The sequence below is a fragment of the Notamacropus eugenii genome, chromosome X (genome assembly GCF_028372415.1).
Source record: "Notamacropus eugenii isolate mMacEug1 chromosome X, mMacEug1.pri_v2, whole genome shotgun sequence".
NCBI lineage: Eukaryota > Metazoa > Chordata > Mammalia > Diprotodontia > Macropodidae > Notamacropus > Notamacropus eugenii.
The window spans coordinates 31,265,618-31,279,246 of record NC_092879.1 but is presented as its reverse complement, the minus strand read 5'-3'; positions in this window follow the sequence as shown (position 1 = coordinate 31,279,246).

The window sequence follows — 13,629 nt, the reverse complement described above, 5'->3', positions numbered from 1 at the left end:
AAGGCAAAAAATATTTCTAGCTCTTAAGGAATTCACAGTTTAACAGGAAAGACATCATGCACATAATTATGTAGAAACAAGTCATATATAGTGTGAATTGGAGCCAGTCTCAGAGTTAAGGCACTAGCATTAAGGGAATATGCAAAAGGCTTCTCATAGAAGGTGGGACTTTAGCTGGGACTGAAGGGAAGCCAGAGAAACTAGGAAACAGATTTCCAGATAGGAGGAAAAGACAGTAAAAATTCCTGAAGTTGCAAGATGAAATATCTTACTAATTGCTAGCTGACATGATTTGACCTTTTGGGGAACAGCCAGTGTCACTGGATCATAGAAAATGTGGAGGGGAGTAAAGTGTAAGAAGACTGGAAAGGGGCCAAATTGTGAAGGGCTTTGAATGCCAAATAGATTTTATATTTGATCTTGGAGGCTATAGGATACCACTGAGAATTATCAAATAGGAGACTGACATGATCAGATCTGCACTTGGAAAATCAATTTGATGACTGAGTGAAGGATACACTGGAATGGGGAAAGATTTGAGGCAGAGAGACCAACCAGCAGGCTACTGCTATAGTCCAGATGTAGGTGATAATGGCTCACACTAGGGTGGTGGCAATGTTGGAGGAAAGAAGAGGGTATATATAAGCAGTATTACAAAAGTAGAATTGTCAGAACTTGGCAACAGAATGGATATGGGAGTGGAGAGTATGACGTCAAGGATAACACATGATTATCTTTGTAAGCCTGGGAAGATATCCTTAACAGGAATAGCCAACTTGGGAAGAAGGGAGGCTTTGGAAGAGAAGATAATGAATTCAATTTGGGACGTGCCGAGTTAAAGGTGTACATGGGACATTTACTTTGAGATGTCTAATAGGCAGATGGAAATACCAGAGTGGAGGTCAGCGAAGAGGATGAGGGCAAGACAGGAACATTTGAGAATCATCAGCACAGAGATAATTGAATCCTTGGGAACAGAGAAGACCACTGAGAGAAATAGGACATAAGGAAGAAAAAAGAGGCCCAGGACAAAGGCTTAGGAGAATCCATGGTTAGCAGGCAAGATCTGGACAGAGATCCAGAGAAGGAGACTGAGAAGGTGCAGTCAGATAGATGGGAGAAAGCAGGGAAGAGCAAGAAATATCCAGAAGAAGCTAACTGACTGTAGGAAAGGCTGCAAAGAAGTAGAGATGGATGAGGATGGAGGAAAGGCTGGTAGATTTGGTCATTAAGAGATAATTGATAACTTCAGAGAAAACAGTTATGATGGAATGATGAGAATGGAAGCCAGACTGTTCAGAAGTTCAGAAGACAGAGAGGGGAAAGGAAAGGGATGTACCTATTGTAGATGACCTTCTCAAGGAGCTTAGCTACTGGGGATAGCCAGATTAAGTGAGGATGTTTTGAGGATGAAGGAGACATGGGCATGGTTGTGGGTGACAAGGAATGAGCCAGGAGACAGGGAGAGACTGAAGATAAATGAGAGTGGGGATGCAGAAGGGGGAAAACTGATGAAAGAATCAGGATGGAATGGGATCACTTGTACACACAGAGGGGTTTGCAAGAAGGGTGAAGGAGACAGTAGGAAAGGTATCTGAATGACGTGAAATGAGTGAGAGGGGAGAAAAGGGAGTGCTCAAGGAGTAGACTCCATTTTTCCAGAGAAATAGGAAGAAAGGGTCTTAGTTGAGAGGATGGGGAGAGAGTAAACCATAGGAAAGTTCCCACTTCTTCCAAATCCCCTTTGGGACTTTTAGTTGTCAGACAAGAAGGGCCTTGCTGATGTTCTTTTGTTTAATTGAGTCAACACCTTTGTTGCCTTGATGTTCATACAAACACAGACCTAGAGCCAGAAAGAATATTAGATGTCATCGATTCCAAACCTCTTGTTTTACAGATAAGGAAATTGAGGCCTAGATGGGTGAAATGACTGCCCAGGGTCACACAGCTAGTAAATGTCTGAGGTCATGGCAATAACCACTATGTTGGACTTTTTCTTATCCTGAGTAACACTCATGATAAATTTCCCATGCAACTCTCCCCTCCTTCCCACCATCTTATCAGATGACAATGCATCTACTATTGTTTTGCCAATCCTATATAATATTTACATGGACTCAACCTACATACATTTACTAAGCAGCGACTATATACCAGGAATTGTAGAAATACTAGATGGATCTCTATCTGGTGATTAATTGACTCAGAATGTTACCATTGCTTCATATGTCAAATGTCCTCAACTGGTTTTGTCTCTCCAGAAATAGATCTAGATATGTCAAAAGATGCAAAAATGTGTATGAATATTTTAAAAAAAGATTACAGGATAAAATACAGGCATAGTCTGTCATGTACCCTATAATTTAGGTGACCAGACTTCAAAAGGGGCATAGAAAGGATTGGCTGATCCAAAGACCTAAATGTTGTTGGGCAAAATAGCCCAAAGGGATGAGAAACTCCCAAGGGAATCTGAAGACATAAGTAGAAATGGTTCTGATGGAGAAGGAAAAGGGGGTCTGCCTAAAGTTACTTGATGTGGAACTCATCAATTAGCTCAGTTTTTAAAGCCAAAGAGAAAATGGAAGCAAGGGCATTGATCTCTTAGTTGCCAAATCTGATGGCCTTTTCTTAATCTTGACCTTTTACCTCTTCTCCTTGATAGCTACTTCTCTCTAGGCTTCTGTGACCCTACTCTGGACTGGTGGTTCTTCTGCTACTTGTCTCCTTCTCAGTCTCCTTTGCTGGATCTTTGTCCAAGTCATGCCTGCTAATTGTGGGTATCCTCTAAGGCTCCCCTTCTTCTCTTGTCACTATATCCCACAGGTGTCAAACTCATGGCCCTTGGGCTACAAGCAACCTGCAAAATTAAAATGCACTTGGGAAATGCTTAACAAAATCCATAAAAATAGGATACAATATCATATTAATATGTGGTGTTACAAGATCCCTTTCTATTTGAGTTTGACCCCATTGATCTATTCTGTTTCACTTGGTGATTTATCTCATCTCTCATGAATTCAGTTATCATCTTTATGCTAATGAGTCTCCAATCTACTTGGCTGGTCATATAATCTCTCTACTGACTCCCAGTCTAGCATCTCCAACTGCCTATTAGACATCTCTTACACTGGATATGCTGTAGACATCTTAAATTCAACGTTTCGTTATCTTTCCCCTTAATCTTTTTCCTCTTTGTAAATTCCCTATTCCTGTTGAGGGTAACACCATCCTCCCATTCTCCCAGGCTGACGAGCTAGGTGTTATCGACTCATCACTCTCTCAATCCCCATAGCCAATCTGTTGTCAAAGCTTGTTGGTTTTACCTTCATAATATCTCTTCAATATTCGCCCTTCTCTTTGACACTATCATCACTCTGGTTCAGGCCTTCTTCACTTCAAACTTGGACCATTGCAATAGCCTGCTGGTTGGCCTCCTTGCCTCAAGTCTCTAGCTACTCCGGTCTCTTTTACTCAGCTGTCAAAGTGTTCTTTCTAAAACTTGTCTATTTTACCTGTGCCCTTCCCTCCCCAACACACACACACACACACACACACACACACACACACACACACACACACACACACACACTAAACTTCAGTGGCTCCCTATCATCTCCAGAATCAAGTAGAAAATCTTCTGGCATTCAAAGCCCTTTGTAACTTTCCTTCATTACCTTTCCCATCTTCTTATGCTTTGCATTACCTTCCCCATGTGCTCTGAGATACAGAGACCCTGGCCTCCTGACTCACACAAGATGTTCCATCTCCAGACTCTGGGCATTTTCACTGGCTATTCCCCATGCCCGGGGGGACATGTTCTCCCTCCTCATCTTGACTTCCTACCCTCTCTGTCTTCCTTCAAGTCCTAGTTAAAATCCCACCTTCTACAAGAAGCATTGCCCAATATCCCTTAAATCTAGTGTTTTCCTACTGTTGATTTTCTCTAATTGATCTTGTCTCCATCTTGTCTACATATAGCTGCTTACATGTTGTCTTCCCCATTAGACTGGGAGCTCCTTGAAGCCAGGGACTGTCTTTTGCCTTCTTTCCATTTCCAATGCTTAGCAAAGTCCCTGACACATAGTAGGAAGTGCTAAATAAATGCTTACTGACTGACTAAATGATGAACTGGCAAGTAATCAAGAAGGAATACACACTCTATAAAAATTATGTCAGAGGCATGAAAGCCCAGAATGCAATACAGCTGACATTTATACTAACATCATACATCTACAATGTTCAAGGTACTATGTTAGAGGCTGGAGCTATGAGGCTCAAAACAAAATAGCCCACAATCTCCAAGAGTTTACTAGGAAATGAACTGAGGCTAAGGATCAAATAAAAAGATGTTTTTAGCTCTGTTGAAGGTAAAAAGAAAGCCAAAATGAGGGTTCAAATGACAAGTTCAGGGTAGAGAGAATAATTAAAATGGCAAAAACTCTTATTTTGCTCTAGGGTCAGACTATTGAGCTCAATCCCATCATTTTAAGAAAAGGTAACTGAGGCCCAGAGAGAAGGCCTAAGGAACTAGTGATGGAAAAGACTTTAGGGGCTAGCTATTATTACCCCTTCACTGAAGAATTCAGGGACCAGAGAAATGAAGTGGTTTTGAGTCAAAGTCCTCAGATTCTAGAATCAGTACTCTTTCCACTGTACCACATTGTTTCCTTTCTTTGTCAAGGAGAATGATCTTTAGGGAAAGGTAGGACAAAATGTTTAGTTTAGTAGAAACCCGAGAAAAGTAAGACAGAATCTGACTGGCCTCAAATATCACAAGTCATTGGGTTCATACAGAGCAAATTGCTATGACTGATAAGTCCCTTTCAGTGATGTAGGAAGTGGTGCCTCAGGCCTGAAGAAGGGCACATTTGTTACAATTTTCAAAAAAAGAGAGGAGGGTGAATTCTATAAACTCTAGACTGGTGAGTTGGATTTCTAGTCGTGACAAAATTCGAAGACATATTAGTAAAGGAATATTTTGTGAGTATTTACGAAGCAGCAACCACTGAAATCCAGTTCATTAAGAATAGATTGTGCTGGACTAATGTCATATCTCTTTTTGATGATGGATTGTAAGCAGGAAATATTCAATGAAATAAATAAATAAATAATATAATCAAAGGGAAAAAACCCCTCATATGTCCATTTTGTGCAAGGTATTAGTCTAAGCTTCATTTCTACCAGACAGCTTTCTAGTTTTTCCATCAGTTTTTATCAAATAAGGAATGCTTTCCTGAGTAATTTGTTTTCTGGTTTATTGAATGCTAGATCATGAAGTTCCATCAGCTCTGATTCTCCCTTGTCTAGTTTGCTCCATTGATTTACTTCTCTATTTTAAAAACAATACTAAATGATTCTGACTACTGCTTTATAAAAGAATTTGAGGTCTGAAAGTGTTCTTCTCCCTTTCTCTATATTTGTCCCACAAAAGGAGTCTGATAGAGTTCTTTCTCAATTTTTGAGAATAATTTGTGTGTTACTGGTAACTTTTTTCTCTTTAAAAAAAGTGTCATAGAATTTTCCTGTGAATTCATCAGGACCAAGAAGTTTCTTCCCCTTTCTCTCTCCCTTGCAAGCTCCTTCCCTGTGTAGCTGTAATTCTTATGATACTAGACTGTTCAAGATCTCTTTTTGTTCTTCTGTTAGCTTAGGTATTTTATATTTTTGAAGGTATTCTCTTTTGTCTTTTGTGTTGTCAGTTTTGTCAGCATGTGACTGGGCATCGCAGGTTCAGATAATTTTTAAACTATCTTCTGGATTTATTGTGATTCCACCTTGATTGTTTGCTATTTTGTTGATTTGATTTTCTATCCTTTTCTTTTTAACTCTAAGGAGTTATCAATTTTATTAGTCTTTTCAAAGAACTAGCTTTTAATTTTGTTCATTGTTTCCAAAATCTTTTTGGTTTCCAGCTTAATTATTTCTCCCCTAATTTTTAATATCTCCTCTTTTGTGCTTATTTTAGGTTTATGTATTGGCTTTCTAATTTTTAAAAATACACATTAAGTTCATGCATCTTCTTCTTTTCTATTTTCTTTTTTTTGTTTTGTTTTTGTTTTTTTTATTTTTTAATTTTTATTTATTTTTTTAAATTATTTTTTAATGTTTAACAATCACTGCCATACAATTGAGATTTTATCCCCCCCACACCTACCCCCCACTACCCCCCTCCCTCTCCACGACTGCATACAATTCTGTATGGGTTCTACATATACTTTCCTACTGAGTATATTTTCACTATAGTCATGCTATGTAGTCAGACTAAAATAAATGAAAGAAATCATATAACAAATCAAAACATGATACACAAACACATACACATACACAAACATGATCTGCTACATTTTGCGAATGACTTCCATATTTCTTTCTCTGAGTGTGGAAGGCATTTTGCCTTGAGAACCACCATTGGGATTTTTTTTTTTTAAGAAGTTCTTGCATTATTACGAAATTCCAAGTCTACCAGAAAAAAACTCTCGCACACTGTGGTCGTTGCTGTGCACAAAGTTCTCCTGGTTCTGCTCCTTTCACTCAGCATCAGGTCATATAAGTCCTTCCAGGACTCTCTGAAGTCTTCTTGTTCCTCATTTCTTATGGCACAATAGTACTCCATTACATTCATATACCATAATTTATTCAGCCATTCCCCAATTGATGGACATCCCCTTGACTTCCAGTTTTTGGCAACTACAAAGAGTGCTGCTATAAATATTTTTGTACATGTGGGACCCTTTCCCATTTTTATGATCTCTTGGGGATACAGTCCTAGTAGCAATATTTCTGGGTCAAAGGGTATGCACATTTTTGTAGCCCTTTGGGCATAGTTCCAAATTGCTCTCCAGAATGGTTGGATGCGCTCGCAGCTCCACCAACAATGAATTAGTGTTCCAACTCTCCCACATCCTCTCCAGCATTTATCATTTTCTTGTTCTGTCATGTTTGCCAATCTTATAGGTGTGATGTGGTACCTCAAAGTTGTTTTGATTTGCATCTCTCTAATCAATAGTGATTTAGAGCATTTTTTCATATGATTATAGATATCTTTAATTTCTTCTTCTGAAAATTGCCTGTTCATATCCTTTGACCATTTATCAATTGGGGAATGACTTGTATGATTATACATTTGAGTCAGTTCTCTATATATTCTAGAAATGAGGCCTTTATCTCCAAGCTTAGCTGTAAAAATTCTTTCCCAATTTACTACATCCCTCTGGATTTTGGTTGCATTGGGTTTGGTTGTGCAAAAACTTCTCAGTTTAATGTAATCAAAGTTATCCATTTTGCACTTCATAATGCTTTCTATCTCTTCTTTAGTAAAAAATTCTTCCCTTCTCCATAAATCTGATAAATACTCTATTCCTTGCTTCTCCAGTTTATTCATGGTATCAATCTTTATACCTAAATCATGTACCCATTTGGACTTTATTCTTGTGTACGGTGTCAGGTATGGGTCTATGCCTAATTTCCGCCACACTGTTATCCAGTTTTCCCAGCAATTTTTGTCAAACAGTGAGTTCTTATCCCAGAAGCTGGGGTCCTTGGGTTTATCAAACAGAAGGTTGCTACATTCCTTGCCTACTGTGTCTTGAGTGCCAAGTCTATTCCACTTGTCTACCTCTCTGTTTCTTAGCCAATACCAAGTGGTTTTGATAATAGCTGCTTTATAGTACAGTTTGAGGTCTGGTAGCACTAGGCCACCTTCCCAAGCATTTCTTTTCATTAGTCCCTTTGATATTGTGGACCTTTTGTTTTTCCAAATGAATTTTGATATTATTTTATCCAGCTCTAGAAAATAATTGTCTGATAGTTTAATTGGTATGGCACTAAATAAATAAATTAATTTAGGTAGAATTGTCATTTTTATTATATTAGCACGGCCTACCCATGAGCAACTAATGTTTTTCCACTTACTTAAATCTGACTTTATTTGTGCAAAAAGTGTCTTGTAATTGTGTTCATATAATCCCTGGGTTTGTTTTGGCAGGTAAACTCCTAAGTATTTTATACTGTTTACCCTAGCTTTAAATGGGATTTCTCTTTCTATCTCTTGCTGTTGGACTTTGTTGCTAATACATAGGAATGCAGAAGATTTGTGTGGGTTTATTTTGTAACCTGCAACTTTGCCAAAGTTGTTTATTATTTCAAGTAATTTTGTACTTGAATCTCTGGGATTCTCTAAGTAGATCATCATATCATCTGCAAAGAGTGATGACTTAGTTTCTTCTTTGGCTATTCTTATTCCTTCAATATCTTTATCTTGTCTAATTGCTACAGCTAACATTTCTAGTACCATATTGAATAATAGTGGTGATAATGGACATCCTTGTTTCACCCCTGATCTTATTGGGGATGCATCTAGCTTATCCCCATTGCATATAATGCTTGCTGAAGGTTTTAGATAGATACTGCTTATTACTTTATGGAAAGTTCCCTTTATTCCTACGTTCTCCAGTGTTTTTAGTAGGAATGGGTGTTGTATTTTGTCAAAAGCTTTTTCTGCATCTATTGAGATAATCATGTGGTTTTTGTTAGCTTTGTTGTTGATGTGATCGATAATGCTAATAGTTTTCCTAATATTGAACCAGCCCTGTAATCCTGGTATGAATCCTACCTGATCATAATGTATTAATCTTGTGATAAGATGCCTATTTTCTTAATATATGTTTTTAGGAATAAATTTTTTCCCCTTAGGACTGCTCTGACTGCATCCCAGAAATTTTAGCATTTTGTTTCATCATTATCATTTTCTTTCACAGAATTATTGTTTCTATGATTTGTTTTTTTGATGCACTCGTTATTAAGAATTCCACTGTTAAGTCTCCATTAGGGTCTGTATTTTTTTTTTGTGCTCCCTGAATTGATTACCATTTTATTGTGTGATAGTCTAAAAAGGATGTATTTATTATTTTTGTCTCTTTAAGATTTACTTACAACATCTCTGTGTCCTGACACATGGTCAATTTTTGTAAAAGTTCCATGCAGTGCAGAGAATTATGCATATATTTTTTAGCAGTTTCTCCAGAAATTTGTTCAATTCTAAATTTATCTCCCTGTTAGATCTGTCTAAAATGGAGTAAAGGATATTGAAGTGTCCTGCTATTGCATTACTATTTCTTTGTGTAATTCAGTTAATTTTTCCTTTGTGAATTTAGATACTAAGGCATTTGGTATAACTCTAATTTTGATATTGGTTTGTAGTCTATGTTTCCCTTCAGCACAATATAGTTTCTTTACCTCTTTTTGTGCTGTGAATTTTTGTTTTTGCTTTTCTGATAGCATGGTTGTAATTTGTGCTTTTTGGATTCACCTGATGCTTAGTAAATTTTGCTTTAGCTCTTCAACTTTAGTCTATGTATGCCTTTGCTTTTAGATGTATTTCTTGCAAGCAATATATTGTGAGCTTTTGTTTTCTTTGCCAATCTGCCACTTTAAACATTTTGTTGGATTATTTAGTCCATTCATATTTAAAGTTAATATTTTCCTCCATCCATCTCTAATATTGTTTTCCCCCGAATTAGGAATTTTTTGGTCCCTCTGTAAAGATGGTATTTTTTTTTTCAGTTATTCTTGTTTAATCTACTACAAGGCAATCGTATTCCAAAAGGCTCTCTTCCCTTTCACTTTTAAACCTTCTTCCCTTGCTGTTTATTAGCCTTTCCCCTAGTTCTGATGTTTTGTATAACTTATCAATTCATCTGCCCTTTATCCAGTTATCTAATTCTTCTCTTGTTTTTCTGTTAGATAGTCAAATAAAATCTCCCCCTTCAACTTGTTTTACTAGTGGTTTTTTTTAATGTGCCTTTTTCTAGAAAAGATTCTTTCCCTCATTCTCTTCAATAATTTTCCTTCCTTTTTATTATAGACTTTTATCTTTTAAATTATGGTCCTTATACTTATTCATTCCTTTTGTTTATATTCCTCATGGAACCAAAGCTTCTAAGGTACCTATTTTGAGTTTCCTCTTCTAAATTTATTGCCTTGTAGATTTTGCTCCCATCTGTCTCTCTGTCTCTCTGTCTCTGTCTCTGTCTCTGTCTCTCTCTCTTTTTTACTTCCAAATATCAATTCCCCCCATTTAATGGAATCTCCTCTCTGGGTCCATGCTCCATACTCTTTTGGATGTCACCTGCCCCCAGGAGCTCTGATTCCCCTTCTCCTGAGGTAAGAAGAGTAGTCTATCTAAACATCAAATGCCAGTTAGATTATACCCATTGTAAGTTTCCCATCTCCCATTACAGAACTCCCTCCCATCCTCAAGGGTGCATTTCAGAGAGACCTCCTCATTCTGCTGTAGACCCTTTTCTTCCTGTGAGACTACAGGAGTTATTTTGCCTCCAGTTTACCACTGACTTGATTGGAGTGCGTCACATATTCCCTTCTGTATTATTCTGCCCCTCTCTCTTTTTATACACCTTTCCCTTTTGCAATTTAACCCCATTAAAAAAACAACATTCATTCCCCTGTAGGTAGGGTATCCATGATTTTTCAGGCCTGCTCCTGTACCATCAGTTCTTCCATTTAAGTTCTACTTTCAACCTTTTCTCCTTGTGTATGGTAGAAAGAAATCTCCACGTTCTGTCTGCTACTGTTGTTTTTCTTAACCACATAGGTATCTTTCTCTTTCCAGTTTTTTCTGTTTTTTTTTCTGGAATAATTTAATTATCTGTGCCTTCTTTGGTTGCTTTATTTGTTTACGTTTACAATTCTTATTTCTCTCTTAAACTGTTTGGGAACATCCTGCTGTGGTTCCACACTCTTGACGATCCACAGGGCCCTCTTCCTCTTCAGTGTTGATTAATTTTTCTTTGCTTTGCAATATTTGTTTGGATATTTGGGATTCATTAGGATAAATTGGAGGCCATATTCCTTCTTTCCATTTAGCTGCTTGTGCTCAAGGTTTTTAACTGTTTTTGTATTCCTCCTGAGACCTTTGGTACTTTGGTCTTTTTTCATTATATTTCCCTATTGACTGCTTTCTCATTTCTTGCCCTTTGATGGCTGATCCCCTAAGAGTTAGACCTCAAAATCATCACAACCTCCTCTCATACTGGGTAATTCATTTTTCACTGGCCTCAGTCTCTACCCTAAGTGACTTCTCAGGGGACAGAGTGGGCCTCAGTTGGATACCAATCCCCTTTCCTTCAGGCTCGGTGGAGCTTCTCTCCATCCCCAACACACATATTGGTACCCTGCCCCAGTCCCCTCTGTTCCTTAGTTCTCTCACTGAATACTACTGCAACACAACTGGGACACTACCACTTTAGGCTTTCCATTTCCTGTGTCTCCACCTCCACTGCACAGGTAGGCAGTTGAGCTCTATTGCTTGCTGCCTCAGAATGGTAGAATGAGGGCAGGCCTGGTGGGGCAAGTGCAAAGATGGCACCAGCAGTAGCTGCAGCAAGGAAATTGCTGAATGAATCCCAGTGGATTGGGGAAGGTGGGGACTGCTGGGGAAGGGAGTGCTGAATGAGCAAATTAGGGATTAAAGATTAGCTTTCTATGCTCTTAGTTCAACTATTACCTCATTAGGGTTCTTAATGTTTTAGACCAGAGATATCAAATAAGAGACCCACTGGTCCATGCAGCCAGCAATTCCTGAGTACTGACCAAACCAGAGTAAAATGTCATTGGAAAATATTTAACCAAATAAATAAAAATATAGTAGAACATAGATAATGTTACTATGTGGTTTTCTAAGTCAATGTACACCTGTAGGAATCCTTATTTATAGGATTAGTGGTCCTATTTCTATTTGAGTTTGATACCACTGTCTTAGATTGTGGAGACAACTGAAATTGTTTTACTTCTTGAGCATAATTCTTATTTTGGAGGGGTTTACAAGGTCATGAGGATAGAAGAACATACATATTCCTCCATCTTGTTTTCTTCTATATTCTTTTAAATAAAATAAAATAGAATGGGGTAGTTATGTGGTTTCAGATCTGGTTGAATGGCCAGATCAAAAAAACAGGGAGGTCTCTATTGGAGGGTCATAGGGTCGTTGACTCTGTGCTTGCTTGTCCCAATATTTTATCACTGACTTGGAAGAGAACATAGAAAGCATGCTTATAAAATGTACAAATAGCATGGAACTTGGAGGGGGAACTAAAATGTCAGATGAAAGGATCTGGCTCCAAAAAGATCTTGGCAGACTAGAATGATAGGTCACACTGAGTAAAATGAAATTTAATAGGAACAGATAAAAAGTGCTATATTTTGAGTTTTTTAAAAAACTAAAACTTCACAAGAAAAGATGGGGGAGATATCGTGAGATAAGAGTTCTGTTAAAAACAATCTAGGAATTTTAGTGGATTGCAAACTCAACACGAGTCCACAGCCTGACAGAATAACCAATGGGTAGTGAATGGTCCCCATTAGGTAGGACAACTAGTTGGTGCTGCAGTGGACAGAGAACTGGGCCTGAAGTCAGGCAGACCCTTCCTCCTAAATTCAAATCTGGCCTCAGTCATTTACTAGCTGCTGTGACCCTGGGCAAATCACTGCATGCTGTTTGCCTCAGTTCCTTATCTGTAAAATGAGCTAGAGAAGGAAACGGCAAACCATTCCAGTATATGGGCAAACCAATCCATATCTGAACTTGGGGAGATGAGTCTTCTGGACTTCAGGCCTGACACTCTATCCACTATGCCATCTAGCTGCCTCTTGGATGTCCCATAAGCATCACTAACTCAATATGTCAAAAACGGAATTCATTGTTCACCCCCGTCCCCAACCTACCCTTCATCAGAACTTCTCTGTTTCTAGCAAGGATATCATTATTCCTCCACTTACCTAGATTTACAACTTCAGTTTCATTCTCTCCCCTTAATCATCATTCATCCCACATATCCAATCAGTTGCCAAATCTTGTCTTTTACATAATATCTCTCAGATATGACCTTTTCTCTCTATTCCCATAGCTACAACCCTAGTTCAGGCCCTCACTACCTCTCAGCTGGACTATTGAAATAGCCTTCTAACTGTTCTTCAAGTTTTTCTCCACTGATTTATCCCCCACACAGCTATCAGTGATTTCCCTAAAATTCAGGTCTGAGCATGTCACTCCACACTAAACAGATTCCAATGGTCCCCTATCACCTCTCAGACCAAATAGAAACTCCTTTGCTTGGCATTTAAGGCTCTTCAAAATATGGTCCCTTCCCACCTTTGCAGTCCTCTTCCATTTTATTCTAAATAGTCTATGGTCATCTTTTTTGTGGATCAGTCATTTGCACTGCCTGCCCCCCAGGCCTGGAATGCTCTCTCTACTCATCTCTTCCTCTTGAGATCCCTGGGTTCTTTCAAGACTCAGCTAAAGTTATATATTCTTCATAAGGCCTTCCCTGGTCAGTTCAGCTGCTACTGTCTTTTCTACCTCTAAGGTTATCTTGTATTCAAGTTATGTGTACCTTATACATGTCCACTTTTCTGCTTGGTTTAGAATGTAATATCCTTGAGAGCAGACTATTTCACTTTTGTCTGTATCCCAGCACGTGAAACGGTGTCCTGACATAGTGTGCTTACTGAATTGATATACTTCATACTGAAAGGATCTGTGACTTCATTGTTGTTGCATACTCCTTTTATGAATATAAAGCACAGCCCCAATAAAGAATCTCAGAATTTGAG